General features: G+C 35.9%; 1 long non-coding RNA gene across 1 annotated transcript; it reads left to right on the top strand.

Moving 5' to 3' along the window:
• The first annotated feature begins 1,998 nt into the window (after positions 1-1,998).
• Positions 1,999-3,669, top strand: LOC121068247. Its single transcript, XR_005818743.1, has 2 exons — positions 1,999-2,212; positions 3,404-3,669. It is a non-coding gene; the product is annotated as an uncharacterized LOC121068247 (long non-coding RNA).
• The last annotated feature ends 4,470 nt before the right edge of the window (positions 3,670-8,139 follow it).

Genomic DNA, 8,139 nt, shown 5'->3' with positions numbered 1-8,139 from the left:
TGGTGCTTTGTGTGAGTTGACAAGGAAGAAATTTTGTTTCTAACTATTAAAGCATATTCAGTGGATTTCAGTGAAAATATCAGTCATGCCTAAACACTGTGCTGTTTTGCCTTTCCCTCTTTGTGAAGGAGTTTAGAAATGCCTGCAACACTTCAGGCCAAGAAGTTTTCCATTTCATTTCCCATAACATTTGAAAGATAGCAATTGCTGCACACACTTCCTATTAAAAGTGGTTTTAAAAGCTATATTAAAATACAAAATAAAGTATAAATAAGTGCCCTTATTGGGAAATACTTCTCCAGAGAACAGACTTCTGTCTGTGCTTTCTAAAGTTACAGGCCTATCTGCAAAAAGGCTTTGGATCCCTGGAAAGAAAGGTTATTCAAAGACAAAGTTAACCAAATATTGGGCACATCGAAATCACCATGTCAGAATGATACAGTCAGTGTTTACCAAGTCATAGTCACTGCGTGTACTGTATATAATTTTTTGCTTATGCATGCAGAGTCCAGGTGCTTTTGTTGCCCTAAGAACACTCCTGGAGGTTATCATTCACACCAGAAAGGATATGTCACCATCTAAGAGATGTGTTATTTTTATCTGTTTGCTGAAAAGTAAATAAAAGAGATTTTGAGATAGCATTTTTTCTTTCTTTTCTTTTTTTTTTTTTTTTTTTTAATTATTATCACAATCAGCAGCCCGCTTCTTATTCCAGAGACTCGGAAATAATTAATCTGAGAACTGTGTTGATTCATGCAATTTGACGGATGTGTTTAATTGTCATTCTTTTGCTGTGCAAATGAGATCTACAAAAATATACATAATCGACAATATAAATATTTTTTAAATATTGGCTAATCAAAATGATTTGTGTCAGGAATCCAATTCACAACTTACAATTAATATCCTGTTTACCAATTCATGCTAAAATAAACACTAATTATAGCACATGTTTGCTTCATAAATGCTCTGGTTTAGGTTGTTAGGAAATGCTTTGTGTAACCTGATTGTGTTTTATTTTGCAATTCTGCACAACTGGTTGGTCCCATAGAGATGGCAAAGCTATACCACACATGGCGGCTAAACAGCATATGAATTAAACTTCATATAAGCAAATTTCTTTGTAAGTAATTTATATTGTATGGTAAACTTGTATCCAACTAGAACAGCAAATTAAAACATTAATCACATCTGTAAAATTTAAGGCCTTGTGCATACAGAAAAAATATTAGGGAAATACATTTTCCTGTATTGCTGAAATAAATATTGTACATATGGAAGCCAGTCTAATCCTTCTCATTATAGTGTGGATGAAGATGAACATTAAGCCCATATAACATTTCTTTCAGAATTAGTCGATAGCTCATTTTAGTAGGTAGCACATATTTCCAAACCTGAAATGCCCACATTCAATCAGATTTGCAGTCTCTTTCCCTTTGCTGCTGAAGCTTTTCATCACTGTTAGGTAACCACTGTGATTATTCCATATCACATACTGATAAGAAGGCAGAACAAGCTCTCTCCCCAACGCTGAGCAGGTTGTAAACTGTGGCAAACTAACTTGCTCTGAAATTATCAAGTGTTCCAGCACCCCTTAGCATTACTAACATAGGCAGACTGCCAGCCCCCTCGCCAACATCCAAGCCGTCTTCCTCTCTTAACCACATTTTTATCCATCTGCTTCACAAGGCAGCCCACATGCTTTGACTTACTTCCATATTTGAGTACAATGTGAGTTTACTTTAGATCTAAGCCTTTCTCTGGCATTTTACTGAATGTGATGCTTTTCTGTGGATAGGTACCTATCTCTATATATAAACTCTATATGGAGTTTAACACAATAAGTAATGCTAGCTTTATCACCTTGTTACTTAATACCATATTAATGTCCCCATCCATGACTGAAAACAGCCTAGACCATCCTCCTCTAATAACCACATAGAGATCCAAAATATAAAAAGACACTCCCTCGCACATGAATGGGAGGCATAGCTCACACCTGGTGGTAGGTGGGAAGGAACAATTAAGCTTAAGTTCCTCCAGACTCTCCCACTTGTCTGCTCTGCTCCACCTCAAATAAAAAAGAGATTGGGACAAGACTGGGTGTGAGGAAGAAGTAGCTGAGTTTGGGGTCTTACCAGCCAATTTCTGAAGGGGGAACTAGGTACTAATCTGACTAGTTGGGGGGTTCTTCACTGATTGTACAGCTTGTGTAAGTTCAGTTGGCAATGAGAAGCTGTTGTAGCTATAGCATGGGTTTTTTTGCGGGCTGGTGTACTCTTTGTTTCCTCTATGAAAAATTATATTTATTTGACCTTTTCTTGACTTGTAATCAACCTGTGTGCTTTGTTGTTCTCTTACATTTGCTTATGCTTTTATTCAGTGATCACTTTCATTCCGAAGTGCTTGAAGCTTTGTTACCATATTGAATGATCAGTCTGCAGAGTTCAAGAAAAATCAGGAAAATGATATGGCTAATATGCCATTGTTTGCCATTGCTTGCCTGAGAGCTAGGAAGGTATATCCTGTAAATAATACTTTGAGATATTATTTGAGCAAATAAATGCTTGTGATTTCTTTTGTCCCAGTAATGTGTTTAAAACAAATTTAAAATTGCTTACACTGAAATGATGATTGGTAATCATCATTGATATAAAGATGCAGCTCTAGAGAGTCACAAGAGAAGTTTATTATTTTTCTTTTAAAAAAAAATCAGACTGATAACTCAGTATAAATTTATTTGCACATTTCTGCATATGCATGTGAATTATTATGCATCACTGTAATACTTGGATGTATATACAATATCACAAAACCATGAAATATATTTTTGAGGTTATCATGCTTTTTGTAGAGAACAATATTTTTAAAATGGCATCCAAGGCAGGATACGTTTTTTAAAGTAGCATCAGGAGAGAGATATCTAGTGGGATTGTCAAATTCCTAATTCCAATTAAAAATTAAATGAGAACGGATCCCAAAAGATTATAGAAAGATTTACTAGGCATGTTTCTCAGCATTAGAAATGTAAAGACTTATGAGATTCTTGAAAAGGCCCTAATTATTTAGGATGGCTTTTGGGGAGGTGTGTTGTTGTTTAGTGTTATAATGTAATATCCACTGTGCTCCTACCTGGGGCAGAGCAGAGAAATGCAGACCTGGAGTTCACTCCTCAAAATTGAGGATCACAAAGTTTAAAGCATTTCCTATCTGAGGTTTTATGAAATGTCTGCATCACACCATAAGGGCCATATACAATTGGTTTAGCCAACTCAGAACTAATTCAGCTGAAACTAGCTTGTTCTTGCTTTGTCCACAGCAGTGTTACTGTTAAGTTTCATGCTCTGAACTTACAGCCCTGGGTGAAGAACCCAATGCATGAATGCCATTTTTTTCCTGACAGGTATGATGTGTGGCAGCAAGTGTTTCTGCTTGAGGATTCCCTCATTGCCTTTGGTTATGAACCACTGCCCCAGCAAGATCCAGCTGCTGCCCATAATTCCTAGCCACATCCCTATACCAAAGTGACTTCAAGAAGACTGCTCGTATGGAAGAGCTGTACACTTTGCAAGACTCTGAAGGACAAGGATTGGCTTTATTGTATTGCTACCTTGTACCATGTAAATACTGCTTAACATCCTATTAAAAAGCTACGTTTAATAAAAGAAATGTGAAATTACCTTTCTTTCTTTTATATCATGTACTCCTACACCCATTTACCCTTACACGTTGCTGGTAGTGCACACAAAGTAATGTGCATGCAGGTAGGATGGCTGCTTCTGTTTTAAACCCAGAAATGCTCTGTGAACTACTACTTCCACTCTGTGAAATGGCTATGGGAAGGCAAAATCCAAACTTTTTTTTTCTTTTTTTTTAATGAATCTGATAGACTAACTGCTTATTTCAGTGTTTTACCATGGCTGTATTTAACTGTCTATATAGTATCAAGATATTTCTCATCTATTCATTAGTGACATGGAAATGTAGAATGTGAAGTAATCTCCAGGGCAGATTAAGGCAGTGATTCGGGGAGGTACATAAGCTGCCTTGGTAGTTTTGAGGGATGGTGCTATTTCTTAATGTAGTCTGAGAAGAGAGGTGAACATCTTTCTGAGTTGCTGTTTCTTCCATTCCCCAAAGTTCTGAATCTCAGAAATGTGGATTCACCTGACACTTTCATTCCTTTTATTTCAGCAGGAAAACACAAATATTTCATCTGGCATTTGCATCCTGAGTAGTAATTATTTAAGTTGCTCCTGTGAGTACTTATGCACTTGCTCAGTTTACCATTGGAGGAATTCCACTAGTAATCCACTTGCCCCACTGTAATTAAGCCTCTGCAACAATATTGGCAAGACTAAATTCTTCTGCACTGTCTCTTCGTTGAAAGTCAGAAAGTCATGCTGGAAAAAGAAAACTTTTTCTAGTGGATTTTTACCCCACAGGTCTGGGGCTGGCAGGTTGCATGATCTCAGTTATGATAAGATAAATTTTCTTTAAAGCCCTGTCTTAGTTTCACTTACCAGTTTTAGATTTATGATTTATAGTTTTCATTTCATTGTGGGAGTTCTTTAAGTCTAAGATACTTTTGAAGTTGGATCTGATGCTGGCCTTTTAAAGGAGCATTCCACATGATTGCAGCACCATGCTGCAGAGTACATTGACCACGATTACCATTGTACAGTGACAACAGGCATCGAAGGCATCATTTGGCATGAATATCTCTGTATGAATATGTCTAGTTCTGGTAATGAGAAGAAAATAGTAAACAAATAAATATGAACAGTAATAAAATATATCCCTGAGTTTCAAACGCAAAACTGGGCACTAGTGAACTGAAATTACCACTACTGATAAAGGCCAGACTCCTTTTGTTTGAGTATCCATATGAAGAACTGTTTCCACATCAAAACCTATTCTATTCTTTCACAGACGATGGGTATCTACATTTTCAGTAGATTTCCATGCCAAAATTTATGCTAGGAATTTTATTTAAAACGCACAAATAAAAACAAATATGTATGGCTTTTTTCCTCTCTCAAAAGAAGGTATATTTTATGCTGACAATGCAAAGTTTTTAAAAAATCCTCAAAAACGTGTTCATTTGGATAGCCTGGAATATTTGATGTCATCAATGATGTTTCTCCTAGTATGTATACATTACTTGTCACTTTCGATGACGTGCACCATCCACAGATACTGACCTCTTTTGTTTATGACCAACAAGATGTATGTATCCTGCTTCACTGGCTTGTTCATGACACCTTCACCAAAAAATAAACAAACAAACAAACAAAAAAACCCCACACATTAATATTTAAAAGAAGTCTTCACAGTGTTAGAGCTGAGGTGATTATTCCTTTTGTATGGAAGGAGCATGAATTATTTTTCCATGATATGAACTTATTAATGGGAGGGGTTAAAAAAATCATTAAGCTTAGTGAACTTAAATTCCTTTGGCAAAATGATCTTATTCATAAAGTAGATATACAACTTTTGAAACAGTGCAGATGCAGTAGGCATGAATACTATCTTATTTAAATGTCTGTATTAAGCACAACCACTCTCTGCTAAAAATGGGGAAAAAACAAACAAGTCATATTCATCAAAGTAATTGTGTAGGTACTTTCAGTACCAAAATGCCTAGAATGAAAGATTGAACTGCTAACGGCAGCAGTGACAGCCATGAATCATGGTAGGCTACTTCGGGGCCTTTACCACCATAAAACAAAAGATGTAGATGAAAAATGCTGCAATTAAGTGATTTGATTTCTGCCCCCTTTTTCCTACTGCATTCGTGCATGGCTGCACAGCAAAGATTGATGGGAAAAATTACTCTACGTGATCTCTGACAGAGCCTTGGAACAATTCTATAAGGGGGAAACATACAAATCAAACCAGCTTTCTTGTATTCAAACAAAATAATACATATAAAGCAAATACTTTAGCCTATATCCAAAGCACCAACATTTGCATGCACACATAAATTTTTGAGAAATGTTCTGCTATCAAAACCAAACTCATGGATTTTCCAGCTAGTTGGGTAATACTGATATTTGTTTAAATAAATATTCAATCAGTACTACTGAGTGGCATCCTAAATATGTTTGTGCAGTGAGAAGAACAAATTACAGATACAAATTTATGAAGGTAAAATGTTCTTATCTTTTATATCAATATGTTATTAATAAAATACTCTCAAAATAAGATAATAAGAAAATCTTCCTGCATATTAGACTCCACTGTCATTACCATCATTTAAATGGACATTTTCAATGGGTATTTATAAGTTAGTTCAGAGCAAGCATATAAAGGATTTATATCTGTGATACTTGTGTAGAAGGAAAATGTTATAATATGGCTGACATATACTTTAAAATATGCTAAATGTGAAAAAGGCATTGGATAAAATAAACAAGCAATGTTAATGCAAATGGGAGGTGACTGGTTCTACTGTAGCTTGCTCTACTGATATTATGTGAGATTTATTTCCTGATGAGAGAGTAAAGACCACACAGATCCAGCCCACTGTAAAAAATGTGCAGTTGTTTTTTCTCAAATATACACAACGGAATCAACTCACCGAAAAAAAAAATAATAAAAAAAAATGTGTAGAGATTTGATTCCATTATGCATACTAAAGCAGAGACTGAGCAGACAGACTAGGGCATCGGTAATTAAAGTTAGGTCTTTTTGCCAAAGACCTAATGTTGCATTATGCTTAAAAGAAATCCTGCTGCAGACCCCTTCCAATGTCAGATAATATTTTTCATTTTGATATGTATTTTTTCTCAGTATATTGAACACTTCTTTCCCTGAGATTCTATTTATCCTCAGTGCATAAGATCATATATTTTGTTTCTGCATGTAGCTGACTTATTCAACTTTAGATGTTTTTTTCTTTTTCTGATAAGCAGGTACAAGCCTCATGAGGTAGAGACTTCATATACATAAGCCTCTCCACCCTCAGCAGCTTTCTGCCTGATTTATGGGGGCCTACAAACCATCCTCCATGACTAGAGAAGCAACTTTTTCATTTTCAAAGTTAATCCAGTTCTAGGATGAATTAACTGCTGCATAACACCCTGACAGCTAGACTGTGCTTTTATCCAGGTAGCCAGCATTCCCTATAACTTCTTATCCTGTAAAATAAACATTAAGAGCTTTGGCCTTCTGATTGCTTACTATTGATCACTTTTATAACCCAAGAAAACCTTATCTTCTTTCAGCGTTTTACAGTATCATTAACTGTAAGAGAAGAGTGAGTTTCTTCTGCAAGCCTATTTTTGTATAGGGAGTTAGAAGATCCAGGAAAAAAATAATAATGCTGACAGCTGTTTTGTGGTGACTTACACATCTGGTATACTTCATTAGGTCCACCCAAGCAATAATGGAAGTGAAAATAGCCTTTTGGGATAGCAGACAGAACTGGGGTCTAGGAAGACCTTTGAGAAAAGACTAGGTGTATTTAAAGAAGATCATATGTGAAGAGGTACCTGTTCGCTTAAGAGGTACCTTTTGTTTTGTACTTTGGCCTAGTATTCAAACCAAACCTTAAGACTCTCTTAGCTTGCAAACTGTTGGAGGCAGGAGCCAGGTGCTGCAGTTTGGTGCAGGTTTTTAGTCTTTAATAAATACTAAATAGTTTATACTTATTAAGAATAAGATATTCTACATTGAGTTATATTAATTTAACAATTCACAAGGTTGGAAAGAGTGGATGGCTGAACCTTATGTCCCTGAAGCTTTTCTCAGCTCATGGACCACTTTAGATACTATTTCAACTTTTATCAGTTAAGTTGTAATGTCCCTACTAATCAGTGTTTCTCTCTACAGAGTATGTCTTTTCTTGAAACCATAGGCAGCAGGTAACAACCCTCATTGGCCAACTGTCCCATGAAAAAAAGAGGAAGAGGGATAAGAAAGGGAAAGAGAAAAGATGAAAACGTGTTTTTCACTGAACATCTCAAAAAAAAAAAAAAGTATATATATATATATAGTGCTCTATGTAGAAATCCAAGAAAATCTTCAAGGATCAACCTGGCATCATCTACCGCTTTGTATTCCTTTGGGGAAAAGAAACATGAACGTGCACATTTCCTTTCCCCAGGAAAGTTGGGAGACATTTGTCAGGATTTA

This window comes from Cygnus olor, chromosome 3 (assembly GCF_009769625.2).
Source record: "Cygnus olor isolate bCygOlo1 chromosome 3, bCygOlo1.pri.v2, whole genome shotgun sequence".
NCBI classification, from domain to species: Eukaryota; Metazoa; Chordata; class Aves; order Anseriformes; family Anatidae; genus Cygnus; species Cygnus olor.
The sequence above is the reverse complement of the archived record's forward strand: the minus strand, read 5'-3'. Positions and strand labels throughout refer to the sequence as shown.